The 20,439-nt window shown below is 38.8% G+C and overlaps 1 long non-coding RNA gene across 1 annotated transcript; it reads right to left on the bottom strand.

Annotated features, from left to right (window-relative positions):
- Window positions 1-669: 669 nt before the first annotated feature.
- On the bottom strand, window positions 670-9,202 carry LOC137087099 (uncharacterized). The gene is made up of 3 exons (XR_010907528.1): window positions 9,070-9,202; window positions 8,927-8,964; window positions 670-955 (listed from the first exon to the last, which is right to left on the bottom strand). It is a non-coding gene; the product is annotated as an uncharacterized lncRNA (long non-coding RNA).
- Between the last annotated feature and the right edge of the window lie 11,237 nt (window positions 9,203-20,439).

The raw sequence follows: 20,439 nt of genomic DNA, 5'->3' as shown, positions 1-20,439 counted from the left end.
AGACTTTTGGTCAGCTGAAGATCACAACAAGTCTGTTGACGTTTTAGTAGTCACTGACCATTTTACGAAGTTGGCGTGTGCATATCCGTGTCCTAATCAATCTGCGAAGACAGTGGCACGGGTTCTTTGGAACAACTTCTTTTGCGTGTATGGTTTCCCTGTTAGTATTCACTCTGACCAGGGTGCCAATTTTGAGAGTTTATTGATTGCGGAGCTGTGTCAGTTGGCTGGTATTGACAAATCGCACACCACACCATACCACCCAATGGGCAATGGTCAGGTGGAAAGAATGAACCGAACTCTTGGTAACATGATCCGTGCATTGCCCCCCAGATCTAAAGCCAGATGGCCGCAAATGTTGAACACCTTGACTTTTGCATATAATTGTACAGTTCATGAAACAACGGGTTTTTCGCTTTCTTTCTCATGTACGGCCGTACTCCGAGACTACCTGTTGACCTTATGTTTGAACCCGTACTTTTGAGTAGAGAAACAGTTGACATTGACAAGTATGTGCAGTCACTCAAGCGAGACCTCTGCAAAGCTATGAAGCTTGCACAGTCAGAAAAACAACAACACAAACAAGCAGAAATGTACAACAAAAGAAGTAAGGGACAGTTGACAGTTGACATTGGCCAAAGAGTTTTATTGGCCAACAAAGGCGAAAGAGGTAAAAAGAAACTGGCAGATCGTTGGGAGAGCACAGTTTATGTAGTGATTGACAAAAATTCTGTGTTGAACACATACAAACTCAGAAGCCCTTCGGGTATTGTTAAAACTGTTCATAGGAATTTGATTATGCCGGTTGACTTTCTGCCATTGCTTGAATCAGATGCTGTCGAGGAACAGTTATCCAGTTTGAGTGGTGATGAACCTGAGGACTCTAGTTTTGAGCAGCTTGCAGAAGAAAGGACTACTCAGTGGGTTGCTGACCTCTCTAGCAGCTCTGGTGGTTCTGTAGCAAACAGAGATGAATTGGATGAGCAGAATGTGATGTGTGAGGAAACTGCTCAGGCAAGTGATGGTGTGGAAGTTGAAGGGGAGTTGGTGACATCTGCTAACAGTGAGTGTGAGGTTACTTTTGCTGGTGCTGATTTCCATGTGGGCTATGATAACCGTGGTTGTGACCCCTCTGAATACACAAATGGGAATCAGGATGATTCTGCCTCAGGTGTCAATTTGAGTGGGGAGTATGTCACTGAAGTTATGGCAGTTCACGAATATAGCACGGTTAATGAGACTTCTCCTACTGTACAACCATCTACCTCTGAAAAGACGGAGTTGTCAGGGAAAGAACCTGATCAGAGTGAGGGTTATCGTACTAGACATGGCAGACTCGTAAAGCCGTTAAATAGGCTCATTCAGACTATGTCTAGTCAATTTGTTAAGAATCTCTTTGGGTAAACCAAAATGATACTATGAGTTACTTATTCTTGTATAACTTTTTGTTTGTTTGTTTTTGGTTCTGTTGTTGTTAATATACTATCTATTGATACAATTTCTGTGTTATATTTTCGTAAAGAGAAAAGTATATGTTATTGTGTGTAGTCTGTTAAGACTGGTAAAGGCGTTAAATAGGCTCATTCAGACTATGTCTCACCTATTTGTTGTGAATTTCGTTTGGAGAAAACGAAATGAGTTGATACAGAGTTTGGGCATTACTTCTTTTTTTTCCTCTCTTTTTTTTCCTTTTTCTTATTACTTCATGTATTTCGCACTTTGAATTTCTTTATAAGGAGTAATGCACTTTTGTGTGTAGTCTATTTAGATAGACAATTATGCAAACTTGGATGTAATCTGTCGATAGGATGTGTATATGGCATGTCTTCCTATGGTTGGGTAAAGGAGTAGCTAACCTTTGCCTTTCCTAGTCCTTCAATGGACAGCAATAATGTTGGTAGACTTTCTTCAGTCTATGTTTGGGGGTTACACCTGATTGCTAAGTAATCTCATTGAGTATTTTGTGCATGATTTTGTTTATTTTATTTTGTTTCTTTTTGATGATGAATTAATCTTTTGTATGCTATTCATGGTGTTACGCAAAATCTAGTGAAATCAGTGGGGGTGAGTGTAACGAGGTTGAAATGGTTTTATTTCACAAGATTTTCCTGTTAATATACATTTAATTCTGTTCTACAATTGTTTTAACCAAGTTTCTAAAAATACATAAAAAGGGTCTGTAAGGAGGCAATGGTTCAATTTTTCATTTTAGGGCACCTTTAAACTTTACGTGACTTTACAGACTGCCGACAGCTATAGAAAAGACAAGCAAATGGATCAAACAACTGGACTCGAAACTTGGATTCAAATAGATTTTGTGCCAATATGTTGAATCATGTAGGGTAAAACCATCCAAATATTGTATTGTTACATATTTCATAGACAACTAATCAATGAAATATTTTAATTGTCATACACCCTCATCTTTTCAAGCGACACCCACACACAACTTTAAATTAATTTGTAAGTCTTGTTTTACTATTTGTACTCGAATGAAGCGGTATAAAAGTTTTTGACTTTTTCTTTTTCTTTCTTTTTTTGTGTGTATATTCTGCACAATTAGATTTTTTTAAACAAAAATATCGTATGACTTCAGAAGACTTGGAATGCAACATTAGTTAAAGGACAACTCCGGTGAATTTTTAAGTTTATCTTGATCGTTATATCTTTGTGAGTACAGTCTATATAAAAAAAAAAATGAACCAGGCTGGTGCTTGCAACGCGGAGTTATTACAGTTAATGCCCAGAGCCCCCCTCAGCTAAAGCGGCAGCATTGGGGGCATGGACGTAACGGGTGTCTTTGTGCCTCTTAACAGACACAAAATGCAATTAAAATGTCTTTCCAACATGAACAGGGCCCTCACATGAAAACGAGATGCGTTTAGCCACTTAGCCATTGTTTAAATTCACCTGTTTTAGCCGGCTAGCTGTGTCTCGCGCTGAAGTCCCGTGGGAACGCAGCGGTAGCCGGAAAGTCGAGAAGAGCATCATGTTTATGAAGAGGCTCGCTCGTCGGTCCTCAGTATTGAACGTGTCCGAGAGAAACTGTTTTCGATTCTGTAATGTTACTGCTAATCCTGAGGAGAGGACCGCTGCTCATTCAGTTACTCGCTCATGCTCAGTATCAGCTGCTCGTGAGTTCATCAGATCTCTCGGCAAAACATGACTCAGTTCAGTGAACGGTTGGAGATGCAAAATATAATTCAAGACATTAGTTTATTTATATTCGGAGGGACTGTCACTCATGTCAGAAAGTGAGTAACTAAAATAACGTGTGTGGTCAGCGCTGATTTGAGACGCGAACCGTTGAGCACGATTCAGTCCGATTTGGTGAACTGGTTCGCCCGGTTCACTAAAAAGAACCGGTTTAAAAGTACGAATCGTTCGTGACCAGACTTCACTAGAGTGATGATCTAATCGGGCTCACGAGTGAAGAAGAAATGGTTCGAGTTTGTGCCTTTCTGAATTGTAAAAATTTGCAGCGAACAATTGACTAACTTATATCCCTCTATGGTACGCAATATGATTTCAATGAAGAAAAAAATATTTGTGGTGTTTTTCCTGCTTAAAATAGGACACTTTAACAATAGCAATAAAAAAATTCATAATTTTAATTTTTATTTATTTTTTAAAAGTTTGTTGCCTCAAGGCAACATTGCACCACAATGGACAAATTTAAACTTTTTACGTTTTCATGTAGAAAAAATAAATATATTTATTTATTGAAAAAATCAATTTCTTTAACCAGAGACCTGAACAAACACATTTACCCAGTTTATAATGTATTACAAATTTCATATTTAATAAAAAGCAACATTTCAAATTCAGCTGTTGCGCTCAGGCAACATTGTACCATCGTGGAACACAAGTATTACCAAACCATTACATCAAGCCATCACATCAAGTTATTACATCAAGTTATTACATCAAGTTATCACATCAAGTTATCATATCATGTCATAACCATCTTCATCCTCATTTCCATCTTCGATCTCACCCTCACTCTCTCCCTGCCGGATTGTCACTTTGGCCTCATCTTCCTCATCACGACACCTCATCCTCATCAGTTGTGTTTTATACCTTTTTTGAGTGCTATAGAAAATGTGCAGATCATAATATATGCAGTTATAGTATGTGTATTACTATTTTTATACATGCATTACAATATTGTGCAAATATGCAGATATATTTAGATAATTCTAACTCTTTTCCTTACAAATATGCTGTATTTGTATCAAACCTAGTGTATATGCTATGGCCTTACGCGATTCCATTATGGTACAATGTTGCCTTGAGGCAACACACAGTTTTTTGTTTTTTACTCTAAAACATTTGATGATATATAATGTAAAGTTCTTGAAAATAATATTTTACTAACCAGTGAAGGTGACTAATATTTTTGTGGGTGATTATCTGGACAGGGAATTAGTGAAAAATGCCGTTTTCATTTTAGAAAATATGGAACCATGTGACCTGTGCACATGACTGAAGCAGGACACAAAATGGACCCCTGTGGGTCATGTGACCCATTTTTTTACACTTTCATTGATTAGTATTTGAGTTCTTCGTCCCGGGGATAGGTTTGAACAATACATCGGTGTTTCATTTGATTAAGAATAATCTAAAATAGACTATGTTGCCTCGAGGCAACACCGTACCATAGAGGGATAAAGACACAACACAGCCGGGCCGGTTGAAGAAAAATGCCATTCCATTGTTAAAGACGGGTGCAGTCACTGTGGAGGTAATGTAAACTTTATTTATCTTTCCATTTGGGCACACACGGCTTGAGGAAAGATGTGCAGTAGCCTAATAAAATAATCGTGCTTTACACACACAACGCTCTTCCCAACTGGACTGCCTATTTTCCGGCTACCGCTGCGTTCCCACGGGACTTCAGCGCGAGACACAACTAGCCGGCTAAAACAGGTGAATTTAAACAATGGCTAAGTGGCTAAACGCATCTCGTTGTCGTGTGAGGGCCCTGTTCATGTTGGACAGACATTTTAATTGCATTTTGTGTCTGTTAAGAGGCACAAAGATACCTGTTACGTGTATGCCCCCAAAGCTGCCGCTTTAGCTGAGGGGGGCTCTGGGCATTAACTGTAATAACTCTGCGTTGCAAGCACCAATCTGGTTCGTTTTTTTTCTATAGACTGTACTCACTAAGATATAACGATCAAGATAAACTTAAAAATTTGCCGGAGTTGTCCTTTAATACTTCTATACTGTTTCTGATCCGTTTTTGCAATAAATAACAGTGACTGTACATTTATTTGCCTGTTATGTGTTTTATATTGTTGATTAGTGGGTAGGTTTAGGGTAGGAGTGGAGCTAGTTGCTCCGAAATATAAAAGTAACCTATAAATATTCATAAAATCATGTCTACTTTTACTAATGCAAATAATTAAATGTGTGAATCTGTGTGTGGACCACGGATGCTGACTGTCCCACGGATTTTTGAGACCGTGAGACCAGGTTGCCCCCACAGTGACTCAATGATTATGTAGGGCAAGCAGGGCCGGCTCTAGCTCTTTGGTTGCCCTAGGCGAGATGGAGTTTTGCGCCCCCCACCCCTCCCCACCCCACTCACTTTTATCGTCTCTATTCTAATTCAGCACGTCTGTTTTCCTAGGCCTACCCCTAACCGAGAAGCACTTATTATTAAACACGTTCGACGCTTTAGTTCCACTTTTCAAACATTTTCTCACTTTTTATTGAAAATAAATGCCTTTCCGATCTGATATGTGATGGGAAAAGGGAATAGAGCGAGTGTGGTAAAAGGCAGGATCGAACCTCTGATCAATCTGCATCAAATCTTGATGCCATGCGTCTTACCACTACACTACAGTCACTGTGAAGAATTTAGTGAACACAGCATATTTCTGTTTAATGTAAATAATATAGTATCTATCGTTAGGCTGCTCCAGTAAAAAAAAAAAAAAACGAGAGGCCGTATTTATTTCCTTCCGACGCCCACGTAGAGAGCGTTATTCATATTCATAACGAACTGGACTTTTGATATTTAAATGACATCCATGTAGGTTATTGTAGATTATTGTCAGTGAAGTTATGTTTGCAATACGTATAGTAATTATGTCGAAAACTAGCAAGTGATAGCTTGGTGACAATATTAATAATATTTATAAAATAAATATTAGTTGATAAGATTGATACTAAGTAATTTTATTTTGTTTGACAACTTATTGGCTGAGATAAGAAGACTAACCTCTATACTGGGCTTTCTTTCGATTTTCTTCCTTTCTCTTTTTCTCTTTTTCCGTCCCTGTGCACCCGCGGGTTTAGGCGCCTCATTTTTGATGAACGCGCAAGATGAGCACTTGCCTGACCTAACGCCTGAACTAATAATCAATAATCACCATCAATTCAATCTAATAATCAGGTTGATAAGTAATTAAACGTGTGGCTGAGGGGGCGCACTATGATGATCATGTTTCATGAACATTATGTTGTATTTCGCTTGTTCCGATTATATGCTTAATGGGAAGTAATGGGCGGCACTAGAGCGCTCGCGCCCCTAACACAATTGTCGCCCTAGGCAACCGCCTAGCTCGCCTATAGCAAACGCCGGCCCTGAGGGCAAGGTACCTAATACAGACAGAAAGACTAGTATGTTGATTTTTTTTTTTGCCGCCCTTCACGAGGGCTTCCGTCACATGGATAACGCTGACCAATCGGAGCACAGATACTTTTTGTACACTGCTTTCAAACACGGCCAAACGAACCCAAAGAGACCCGCAATGTTCCACACAGAACCGACCCCGACCCGTTTACTATTTGATAGCTGGAACCGAACCCAGCAGGAAGACAGACCTTACTGGACCCGACTATCTCATATTCTACTATAAACTGCTCTTAACAAGTCAATAAACAAGCTGCGAAAAATAACTTTGTCTCAGCCTCCCTAACGTTATAGCTGTCGTCTCCCTCCTTGTACCTGATTGTGATGTTTAACAATATTCCTCTCTTGTTGTTCCAAGCATGCTTGATTCACTCATCATTTCATCTGTAAAAGTCTACTTTATGTCATGGTGACGGATTTACAGCAGGGCATTTCGACTCGAGTTAACCCGCATATAATAACTTTGACTGTTTGCCCTTTTGAACTAAAAACGATTGCTCTTTCAGTGCCATGGCCGCTGACGTTAGCATTATTTATTTGCCATAATCTGCTGCGTCTGACTACCAAAACGTTAAAGTTTCGGCTGACTCTCAAACAAGACGGATCATTCCCATTATTTTTACAGTCACAGCGGAAGGAGACTGCACTCGCGCGTTAGCTGGAGCAACCTGAAATATGAGCTTTTTTATGCAATTTGAGCGTTACAGAAAACATTTATGTGACAGTTCACCTGAGGTCTTGTTGCTGATTTGAAATATATTGTTGAGTACATTTACTGTGCACATGCATTAAATCAGCCCACTTTCTAAACGGCTGAGCGAGCACGAAAGAGAGTTTGTGTTTTTTTTTGTTATATTTCTAAACTTTATTTCCTGGCTTAACTTTTCTCATCCTAATTTAGCAATTTGCAATTTATATAAAACACACAAGCCGTATCACGTATTACATAGGCTACAACGTTAAACAGACCCGGGACCCAAAGTAATAGATTGGGATCCGACCCGGACCCGGCTGACCATTTCAAATATAGACCCGAACCCGTCCGGGTCCCGGGTCGGATGCCAGGTCCACAGGTCTCTGTTGCCCCGTGAAGACCTCTACTTCCATCACTCAAGAAGAGAGCCAGGCGGGAGTGAAGCATTATTTTATTCTTTTTGTATAAATGCACATTATGCCATCATGGTTTAAGCCAGTCAGTAATGCTCCATCCGACATACGTATGTGTATGAGGATATGACTTATGCTGCATTCATGTGCTCTTGGAATTATCGTAAATATGAGTTTCCTGGGTAAAAATTTCACATGAACGCCCTCCCATTTCAAAATTTGAATGGGATGAGCTCGTAATCACGACTTCAGATGTGGAAATATCAAATTTCCGATAGCACGTGAAGGTGGCATTACTTAAACTCATTTCAATACTTGTATAAAAGTTACAAAGCCCTTTACAAAGCTGCCGTCACTTTAAGGCCGAACGCACGGATCATATACACTGATACACATCTGATTTCTCCAAACTGTTTACGTTCACTTAAGACATAATCAACTTGGTTTATCTGAATACTCCCTTGTTGACCCTACAAGAGTGATTCCTGAAAGGCTTTCTGCAAAACCCCAAACACCTTTTAAAGAAGAAAAAAAAAAATCATCCACTGACTTTCAAAGCTGCTACAGAAACGACTTTCGACTTTGTAGATCTTGACAGAAATGTAGTGGAGTAAAATGTATGATATTTGTCTTTCATATAGTGACGTTAAAGTCAGAAGTTTCCAGAAAAAATAATACTCAAGTAAAGTGCAGATACTCAAAAAGTGTACTTAAATACAGAACTCAAGTTAATGCACTTAGTTACTGTCCACCTCTCCAGCCAACTCCCTTGAGAGCTGACCAAGCCTGCTCCGCTCATACACAGATCAAACAGATAATGTGTGTCGTCCTTGGCACATGACAATGCACAACTTGTTGCCATATTTACTGATCTAATTTGATACCAAATAGATTAACAATATGACAAAGACTCAGAGAAGCGGCTTCCTGAAGACAGAAGCTGATGACTGTAAAATGGAGATGCTACTCTACGTCACCTGACCTGATGATGGTACCATTATTGCTTTGGCCCTTTTAGCAGATATCATTATTTTTTGAATTTCTAACTGTTGTCCTTCTCTGGAAAAGATATAGCTATGCTCAGAGCTTAACTATATATAAACATCATACCAAAAGCATAAAACAGCCTCCTGCAGATCATTATGAATAAGCATGAGGTACAGTATAAGAACTTACCATAAAGGAGAAGGCTCTGTCGTTCCTAATGTTGATCCCTAAATAAAGGGGTAGAAATAGTTTGTGAAAAACAGCCTCTAATGTGACATGTCCTGCATTATTTTCCTTAATTAATTCATAAACAAGCGAGCCTTTATATTTACCCGAACTTTACACCACACAAGGAAAGGTCAATAAGTCTCTTAAAATATCAGATAAGATGTAGAGAATATAATTTCAATTCATGCAAATTTTTAAAATTTATTTTGTATTTTTTGCTGGTCCAGCGTGGGGTGCTGGTTTGCTGGTCCAGTATGGGCTGCCGGTTTGCTGGTCCAGTAGGGGGTGCTGGTTTGCTGGTCCAGTAGGGGCTGCTGGTTTGCTGGTCCAGTATGGGGTGCTGGTTTGCTGGTCCAGTAGGGGGTGCTGGTTTGCTGGTCCAGTATGGGGTGCTGGTTTGCTGGTCCAGTATGGGCTGCTGGTTTGCTGGTCCAGTATGGGGTGCTGGTTTGCTGGTCCAGTATGGGGTGCTGGTTTGCTGGCCCGGTATGGGCTGCTGGTTTGCTGGCCCGGTATGGGCTGCTGGTTTGCTGGTCCGGTATGGGCTGCTGGTTTGCTGGTCCAGTATGGGCTGCTGGTTTGCTGGTCCAGTATGGGGTGCTGGTTTGCTGGTCCAGTATGGGGTGCTGGTTTGCTGGCCCGGTATGGGCTGCTGGTTTGCTGGCCCGGTATGGGCTGCTGGTTTGCTGGTCCAGTATGGGCTGCTGGTTTGCTGGTCCAGTATGGGGTGCTGGTTTGCTGGTCCAGTAGGGGTGCTGGTTTGCTGGTCCAGTATGGGCTGCTGGTTTGCTGGTCCAGTAGGGGGTGCTGGTTTGCTGGTCCAGTAGGGGGTGCTGGTTCGCTGGTCCAGTAGGGGGTGCTGGTTCGCTGGTCCAGTATGGGGTGCTGGTTTGCTGGTCCGGTATGGGGTGCTGGTTTACTGGTCCAGTATGGGCTGCTGGTTCGCTGGTCCAGTATGGGGTGCTGGTTTGCTGGTCCGGTATGGGGTGCTGGTTTGCTGGTCCAGTATGGGCTGCTGGTTCGCTGGTCCAGTATGGGGTGCTGGTTTGCTGGTCCGGTATGGGATGCTGGTTTGCTGGTCCAGTATGGGGTGCTGGTTTGCTGGTCCAGTATGGGCTGCTGGTTCGCTGGTACAGTATGGGGTGCTGGTTTGCCTTTTTCATGCCTGAGTAAGAATATAAATTGTTTAAAAAGTCTGTGTGTGTGTGTGTGTGTGTGTGTGTGTGTGTATGTGGTGTATGTTAGGCTGATGGTGTCAGACTGTCCAATAATCGTTAAGTTGTTATTCTCCACGTCATCAATCTGAAATAAAAACAGAAATGATGTTTAGTGTCTAAATACATGATACTGCATAGAAAATAAATGTGCAACAATGAGAAGCAACATTCTTAAAAATTGAGATTTAAGAACAAGTTTAAGTTAAAAATGGGGTGCTGGTTTGCTGGTCCAGTATGGGGTGCTGGTTTGCTGGTCCAGTATGTGGTGCTGGTTTGCTGGTCCAGTATGGGGTGCTGGTTTGCTGGTCCAGTATGTGGTGCTGGTTTGCTGGTCCAGTATGGGCTGCTGGTTTGCTGGTCCAGTATGGGCTGCTGGTTTGCTGGTCCAGTATGTGGTGCTGGTGTGTGTATGTGTATGTGTGTGTTCTGTATGTTAGGCTGTTGGTGCCAGACCCATAATTCTTAAGTTGTTATTCTTCACATCTGAAATAAAAACAGAAATCAGGTTAATTGTCTAAATACATTACAAAAACTGCATAAAAAACAAATGTGCAATAAAGAGAGGTAATATTCTTACATTTGGACAGTTAAGAACAAAATATTTTAGGAGGTGTACATATTCGGCACTACTTGTCATCTGTATCAGGATTGACTCGATGACAGTTGCAGCCCATAAAAAAGCTAAGTCTGATAAGTAAACCGAATCAAAAAGACTTCAAAGCTTGTAATTAATACCTTAAACCAGTTGTGGAGATTGACATTGTCCAGGTTAATCCGCTTCTCTGGGTCGAGCTTCAGACAACAGCCAATAAAATCGCAGCATTCTGTGGAGAAAGATGTCTGATTATTACCTTAAACTTCACAAACACCACTAGGCTCACATGTTCATTTTTTCTGCATCTAGAAGGTTTCCGAATTCAGATTGTCCTCTGCTCAAATTAAGATCTCACCTTGTGACAAGCCATCTCTGCTCCACATGTTTTCTTTGAGGAGCTTCTCCATGTCTCGGCTCTTGGGAAAATGCCCACACAGTATAACAAACAACAGTATGCCGAGTGACCACACTGTTGTTTGTTCCCCGTAGTACCTGCCCTTGATCCAATACTCTGGAGGGAAGAACTCTTCTGTGCCTGGAGAAAAATATTTTATTTGTAAGTTTTGACTAGAATATTTATTACCTTGCAAGAAATTATTTGATGCTAACAACATTTTTAACTTTGAGAAACCATAAATACCAGCAAAGGATGTGTAACCCGCAGAGGTAAGAAATTCGCCGCATCCGAAGTCTATTAATTTGACTTCAAGAGTGTCCGGGTTAATCAGCAGGTTTTCTAGCTTTATATCCCTGTGAAACACTCCAAGCTGGCAGCACGTCTGCACTGCAAATATTGTCTGCCACATGATAATACGGGCTAAATCCTCCTCATCCATGGTGCCCGTGTAGCTCTCTAAGAAGTCATCCAAGGACTGACAGGGCATGGGCCGCTCCATCACCATAATGTAGCAGTCAGCTTCATCCTGCCAGTCCAGAAGATGGATTATTTGAGGAACCCTGAGCTGATTTGCTCGAATATGTAGAGCAACCTCGAGGGGAACTGGTGTGGAATAGCGGTCCTAGAAAACACAGATATTATGAGGAGTAGAAGGATTTAAACTTGACACAGGTAGTTTGTCTATTCAAAAACCAGTAAATATGAGATGTATGAAATTAAAATCAGTAACTGAGTGGAAAAAAAGAGAGAGCGCAGAGTACTTACAACACTGACAAATTTTGCATGCTCTTTGGACGCAAATTTCACCGCCACCTGATGAAAAAAACCCACAGGATTTGCGTTAGAATTCATATGTTCAAAGTTTATATATTTCAGTCATTAAACCTGAATTCATGAAACACGTACAGTTTCATAAATAACACTTTAAACATGAAGAGCAGGTCTGACATGTCAAGTGCACTAAATAGTGAATATAAGACACACTAAGAGTGCTTGGATATGAGAGAGTCAGACAAGTATAATACAACATAAATTAGCTTCTAGATAGATATTGTAAGTAATGAAAATTGATACCTGAAGGTTATCTTTTAAACGAGTCGCTGCATGAACAGCTCCAAAGCCTCCTTGACCCAGTTTGATGCCAATTCCATAGCAGCAGGAATTTATGTCTGTTAAAAGAAAAAAAAGATGTTTTGACATGAAATGTCAAGCAGTGACACCAGCTACATTATCTAAAACCATATGATACATATATTAATTGAGTTACTAAATTTAATTTTGTGCTTTCAACACTTTCATCACTACAGGACTATTTAAGAAACTACATTTTATATGTAGTAGGCATCAAAAAAATCACCTACTTCACCCATACATATTAAATGAAATATTTAAAAAAACTTTTCCACCAACCTTAACCAAAGCATGTTTTAACGTCAATTTAAAGTATAAACCATTAAACTGCTGATTAAAGTGTGTGTGTGTGTGTGTGTGTGTTGGGTTATGTTAGGGTTTTGTTAACAAACTGACCCCTAAGGGTTCTCTTTTTATCCACCAGGCTCAACTGAGGTGCCACAATGTCCTCTAGTGCACTGTAAAAGACGTCGTCATCACTCGAGTCCTCATCGTCGTGAGGGTCACTAATGATAAGGCCCTCAATTGACTGGTCGTAATGGTCATCTTCAACTTCAGGGTCACCAGTGACTGGTTCTCCTTTTGACTGGTCATGATGGTCAAACTGACCCCTAAGGGTTCTCTTTTTACCCAGCGGGCTCAACTGAGGTGCCACAATGTCCTCTAGTGCACTGTAAAAGACATCGTCGTCACTTGAGTCCTCATCGTGCTCACTTGAGTCCTCATCGCCGTGAGGGTCACTAATGATAAGGCCCTCAATTGACTGGTCGTAATGGTCATCTTCAACTTCAGAGTCACTAATGATAAGGCCCTCAATTGACTGGTCGTAATGGTCATCTTCAACTTCAGGGTCACTAATAATAAGGCCCTCAATTGACTGGTCGTAATGGTCATCTTCAACTTCAGGGTCACTAATGATAAGGCCCTCAATTGACTGGTCGTAATGGTCATCTTCAACTTCAGGGTCACTAATGATAAGGCCCTCAATTGACTGGTCGTAATGGTCATCTTCAACTTCAGAGTCACTAATGATAAGGCCCTCAATTGACTGGTCGTAATGGCCATCTTCAACTTCAGGGTCACTAATGATAAGGCCCTCAATTGACTGGTCGCAATGGCCATCTTCAACTTCAGGGTCACTAATGATAAGGCCCTCAATTGACTGGTCGTAATGGTCATCTTCAACTTCAGAGTCACTAATGATAAGGCCCTCAATTGACTGGTCGTAATGGTCATCTTCAACTTCAGGGTCACCAGTGACTGGTTCTCCCTTTGACTGGTCGTGATCATCAACTTCAGGGTCACCGGTGACTAGTTCTTCCTTTGACTGGTCGTGATCATCGGCTTCAGGGTCACCGGTGACTAGTTCTTCCTTTGACTGGTCGTGATCATCGGCTTCAGGGTCACCGGTGACTAGTTCTTCCTTTGACTGGTCGTGATCATCGGCTTCAGGGTCACCGGTGACTAGTTCTTCCTTTGACTGGTCGTGATCATCGGCTTCAGGGTCACCGGTGACTAGTTCTTCCTTTGACTGGTCGTGATCATCGACTTCAGGGTCACTGGTGACTAGTTCTTGCTTTGACTGGTCGTGATCATCGACTTCAGGGTCACTGCTGACTAGTTCTTCCTTTGACTGGTCTTGATCATCGATTTCAGGGTCACCAGTGACTGGCTCCTCTGCAGTGCAGCAAACTTCAGGGTCACTGGTGATATCCTGATAAGAAGGCTCACCTAAAGATAGTAATGACATAAATATTACAGTATCAATAAAATTTACTACAACTGTGCTTCTAAAATTTTGACTTTCCTCAAAAAAAAAAACAAATAACAAAAATAAGCATAGAGCCAGTGCAGACTCCAATAAGCAAAAAGAGTTACATATTCTCATAACATGAACTTTATATTAGGTGGCCTTAACTACTATGTACTAACATTTGAATTAATCATTTGATATAATGCACTTATTGTGTACATGTGTGTTTTTACATTGTACTTACATTTTAAAAATACCTGCATGTAATTACATCTGTAATTAATTTCTGTAGTCACATTTGTAATTACACAGTTGACACTTCCCTTACACCTAACCCTACCCTTAAACTGACCCACATCACCACACCTGACCCTAACTCTACACTCTAAAAACTCCAATTAATAAAATGTTGGAAGATCAAAAAAATATATGTTGAACTAATTTTTTTACTTTCTTAGTTAAGAAGACATATTATATTAAGTCTGCAGAAATATATTTGAAAAACATTAAATGAATTGATATTTTCAAATCCAGTTAGCATTTAGAATTGCAAATGTTGACTGGACTAAAAAACGCGAATCCAGTCAACATTATATAAAAGTAGGCTGTATGGCCAACACAATAGCCTATTTTACACACAATATTTTACTATGGTAAATAGATTATTGTTTGTGCTGTTGAAATGGGCTGTTGGAAACATTTTTGATAAAATAGCCTATATCAGAACAATATTTGTGAAATTAGATGTATTTTCGATGTTTTGTTTATGATGGTATCTGCATTATAATGAGAAGATGGGTCCTACAACACTAACAGATTACATATTTAATATACATATATAATTCATGAGCATATGTAGTTAATTGTGGCATTTAATCTGCCTAATTTTAATGAATACGTACAAGAGCTTGTTGGACTACGCGGAAGGATCTGTATTGCTCGTTTTTCGCGGAAGCATCTCTGGGGTACTTGTTTGATTTCGCAGAAGGATACAGATCAAAGGACTTTGCGAGGTTCACCAAATAATGTACGCTATTAAGGGGGGAGTGGTTGTGTTGAACGTGATTTTTTTCGTGTTCCAACTTTTGAAATTGTCCCGTAAATTAAGGGAACAACATAACCATGAATCCTATGATAAAATGGCGCTCATTTCATCGTCCTCGCAAGTAGGACGAATTCTAAACTTTAGTTTAGTCACACAAGTTAATTCTTAATATTGATAAAATGTATAAAGAATATAATTTTATCTTATTTTTATTAACTTTTCTCTTTCTTTCTCCAACAGGGTGTGACCAAGATATCCATTGATGCTGACTCGTTGCAAAGTTTCTCATCCAAGCCAGTCTGTCATTTACCCTCATGTTGATCCAAACCTGTATGAGTTTCTTTGTTCTGCTGAACACAAAATAAGATATTCGTAAGAATGTTTGTAACAAAGCAGATGGAGCAACCATTCACTACCATAGTATTTTCCCCCTACTATGGTAGTGAATGGTTGCTCTATCTGCTTTGTTACAAATATTCTTCCAAATATCTTATTTTGTGTTCAGCAGAACAAATAAAATTATACAGGATTTGAACAACATGAGGGCGAGTAAATGATGACAGAATTTTCATTTTTGGTGAACTATCCCTTTACCAGCTGAAACACTGACACGTAGCATGAATGCTCCACTGTATCTACTTTGACTGTGTGTGTAGTTTCAAAACTAAAGGTGCATTAAAGACATTATAGAAAAGTGACAAGGGCTTTGGTCATTTTTTTATTATTTAAAGAAATTTGAAATTCATTCTTATGAAAATGTATTGTTTTTATGACAAATGTTATAAATGCAGATGATACAATGTGCTTTAATTTGTTTTTATCCTCGCTATAACATGTTGTAACTAGTTCCACCACTGCAATTTCTAGTAACAATTAAAACCATTTAAAAATGAAACCCTTAATTAAAATGTTTTAGTTGAATTAATTATAAAAACAGGTTGAGTAAAAAAAGTTTGAGCCAATTAAAAAATATTAATTCAGGTAACAATTTCTAGAACGAAATTGAGTGAAGGTAAAACATCTGTGGAACTAGTTACTAAATAATAATTTGTCGAAAGCACTAGAAATTTTTTACAGTGTACCCGTATCCCACCTCATTATCAGCAAATGCTTTGCAATGCAATTTGAACACAGTAAGTACATTGCACTTATTTTTTGATGTATGTACATAGTAACGTTACTTAAGGCCACCTAATGTAAAGTGGGGCCACATGAACATCTCATTTACTTACCATCATCACTCTGGTCCTCGTTTTGGGTGTTGTTGGGTTTCTTCCGTTCTCGTTGGTACAAAGCGTACAGTCCTAGTAAAGTAAAAAGCATTTTTACGCCTTAACTAGGCTAACCGCCGACTGTCACTGCAAGATGTGAAGCGAGGTCAGCGGTTTGTTATTTATCGGTGCCGATTTGAGTCGTGTACAGATAAAAATGTTGTAATATTGGCAAATCTATTGCGTAATAAAACAAAGTATCCAAAAAGCAAGCAAGTTGTTGTGATTAAAGCACGAATCAAGTGAAATACACAAGAAAAACTGAAATGATCATCAACGAACAGCAAGTTGTGAAGATTCAACAGCATAAGCCTTTTTATACCTGTTTACTGTGATGTCACATTCTAAATGACGTAACAGAGCCGCCGAGAACTTCCTACGTCATTGCTCTATTCTGCTGTTCGCGGGGCTTCGGCGTCGCCGCTGAACTCGTACTCGTAGCGCAAGTCCATTATTGTACTTAAGAAATGCAGAATAAAACAGATTTACTAAAAAAAAAATCAGCACACACAATGATTGTAATTTAAGTCATGTATGGGGAGGGCCGTAGGAAGGGTTTCATAATCACAGAGGTCATACATTTGAGCTAGTTCGGTTCTAGGCTGGTTCGGCCTAAATAAATGTATTAAATTCATTAACAATATGTACACATTCGTTATTAATATTATTCCTAATTTGATGAACATGGCTTTCACATTGTAATTATTACATGAACCACATACTTTCCACTCTGAATAAACAAACAACACAGTTTACATGCTTCGTTGGATTATTCATTAAAGTGATAACTTAGTTCACCATGAAATGAAAATAAAGTCATGTGTTACTCACCCTGCTGTTGTTCCAGTGTCCTCCTATGTCTTTCTATCTTCTATGAAAGTGTCCAGGAGGCACAGTATAAGGGTTTGCGAGAAAGAAACCTTATATTCAGTCAAAATACCGAGCTAGCAAACTCTTGTAAGTGCTAGTCAGCAGCCGCTCAAGCAATGTTGCCATGACAATCGTACAAAACATTAACTTCAAGAGGTTTACCTAATTATTAGTATTACTTTATTAATTATTATTATTTACCGTATAGAAGAGAGTTTAGATTGAATTTGTAAAGCAAAATAAAATCTATCCAAACCTGTCTAATATTATAGGTTGTATTTTTAAACAATGAATATTTTGGAAGTGAAATCTGAGAGGTGAATTATGGATTAAATTGTGTGTGAAATGTTATGAATTGAAATATTCACATCTTAAATATACAACCATGTTCTATTTCAGCCCATAAAAATGCAAGCTCTGAAAATACAATGCATTAAAATACAAGCATATGGTTCTTTTGAAACAATGAACTAACTTTATCGATTAACTATAGGCCTATATATATATATATATATATATATATATATATATATATATATATATATATATATATATATATATAGCTCTGGAAAAATGAAAATATATTATATTATCATCGATCCAGATGATTGGACAGTTACGTTACACCCCTAGAGTTATATGATGCAGCTAACGTTAAGTCTTCCAGATCACATTAGGTTGAGGTTTTTGGTCTCAGTAAAACATGCTGGCATGTTTTAATTAATGTAATAGTCCTATTTTTTTTATTTGTATTATTTTTTTATGCTTTTTTGTGTGATTTCAGGTCCTGTGGAAAGACTGGAGGTCTACAGCAGGCGAGCATTGCAGGTGTGGAATAAGGGCACTGTTCTTCTCATTCAACAAATTCTTTGTTTGCATCTTATCATGCAGCTGTTTTGAATAGTATTTTGTTATAATTGCAACTAGAATAATTCAGAAACATGGCTTTTCCTATCACTGCTATCCTGACACATGTCTCTACCCTTCATTCCAGCGGATGATCAGCCGTAGCTGCTCGCATCTCAGCCTGCTTGATGGAAATTTCCGACCTTCACCTGGATGACCTTTACCTTCAACTCAACCTCGCCAAGACGGAAGTGCTCGTGGTTTCAGCCAGCCCTACCTTTGTGTTATAACTGATCAGTTAATCTTCACAGACCACATTGCTAGAACTGCCCGATCTTTAGATTTTCCTTGTACAGCATTGGGATGATCAGGCCATTCCTATCGAAACATGCTACACAACTCATCCAAGCTCATGTTCCAGCCACTGGCATCAGTGTTTGCTGATGCACTGTGAAGACTTGCGCTGTGAAGGCAAATGGCGCATTGTGGTGCCATCCCAAAGAGGCACAAAATCACTTTCACAGACCTTTATCTGGACTGTTCCATGCTGGTGGAATAACCTGACTAACTCCAGCCATTTTCAGGAGACCACTAAAGATGCATTCTTTTGTGAACACATGACCCATTAAAACTAGCTCTTTTCTGTTTAACAAAACTGCTAGACTAACTAAAAATTGTCACTGCACTTATTGCTGCTTCCATACTCTTCATTTGTAAGTTGCTTTGGATAAAATTTAATTGTACATGTGTAAAATAATAACTGCAATGTGGCAGTATAAAAATAGAAAGATAATTGTCTTTTAATGTAGATATTTTTGCATATTCTAAATTATATACTAAGCTTGTATTTCCTACAACAGAAGTAACTTGACATATGTGTTATGTAAAATGACTAATAATGTAAATGTGCAGTTTCTGTACAATATTTTGTAAATTTAACAGAAATTGGCTGTAAAGGTTGCTATTTATGTACAAGTAGGCCTACTTAATTTAGAGGTTGAAGTTGTGAGTGGTTCTGTTCAAATAAATATTAATACTGTAAATATGCAAACATGTTTTTGAATTGATGTGCTTACTGCATTTTTATAAATAATATCTTAGTTATTGTACATAGAAAACATATATTTTAAAAGTAAATTACTGTAGATGGACAGCAGGTTTGTAAAATAAATTTGATTGAAAATTTGATGTTTTCTGTGTAATTTAACATAATTGATCCGTTTTTCCACAGTTTAATAAATTATAATTAACATTAATATACTGTAATTAATTTTTTTACAGTGTAGGTGAACATATAGGTGCATATATGCACACATATAAGTGCATATATATACATATATGTGCATATATGTACATATATGTACATATAATATAGGAAAACGGCCAATTTTATATATGTCACATATATTAAAAACCTATATCAAATCCTATATTAAAACATATATGTTTATATAGGTTCTTTCCATGTGGGAAGGTGCACTATGTAAAAATAACACACACAAAAACAGTAAAATATCCCAAAACCCCATGCCAGTGTTATACATTTTATTCAATTGAGTACTTACAATATCCCAAATGTTTCCAACTATTTGTAAATTGTAAGAAAACTGCTATTTTAACGAGGGGTGTTCGATTCCAGGTTTTTTGGAGTCGACTCCGATTCCCGACTCCCACTGTGGAATCGACTCCATTTACTTTACATCAAAACAGGGTTAGAAATCAGACAAAATTGCTGTTGTTACACACTTAAATTATTTCCCCCCGAGACAAAGTCCTAAAATCCTCTTATTAAAACCACACACTTTTAGAGTGACCATCCAAATTAGTCCAATTTAGTGATGACTTTCGTGACTATCAACATTTCAGTATCTATTGCCAATACATCATTTTACAGGAAAAGTCACGAAAAAAGATGTTGTCGAGTGATGGCTCTATGTAATGCTCTGTTTTCGCCTTATCTGGAAGAGTCATGGATATTAATGTTGAGCTCTGCTCTGATTGGCTTATTTCAGCAGCTCACAGCAGTTCAGTGAAGCGGCTCGTGAGTCCTGACAGAACACAGACCAACTGAATGATACTTTAAGCAAAACATCTCAAATGGAGATTGACAAAATGCAGCTTACTGGTTTATTGGTGTTTTCAGATCACCCGCGCACGAGAAAGAGCTCGATTTCAGTAATTAAATCCCCCAAACAGAGCTTTTATGTGAAAAGAAACCCATATATACTCCGGTTTTTATCTAAACATGTCCAATCTGGCAACCATGCACGCGAGCTCTCTCTCGCGCACGTGTAACGAGGTTGAAATGGTTTTATTTCACAAGATTTTCCTGTTAATATACATTTAAAT

The sequence above is a fragment of the Pseudorasbora parva genome, chromosome 1 (genome assembly GCF_024679245.1).
Source record: "Pseudorasbora parva isolate DD20220531a chromosome 1, ASM2467924v1, whole genome shotgun sequence".
In the NCBI taxonomy this organism is placed as follows: Eukaryota; Metazoa; Chordata; class Actinopteri; order Cypriniformes; family Gobionidae; genus Pseudorasbora; species Pseudorasbora parva.
Note: the sequence above shows the minus strand (reverse complement) of the source record. Positions and strands in the feature narration are given on the sequence as shown.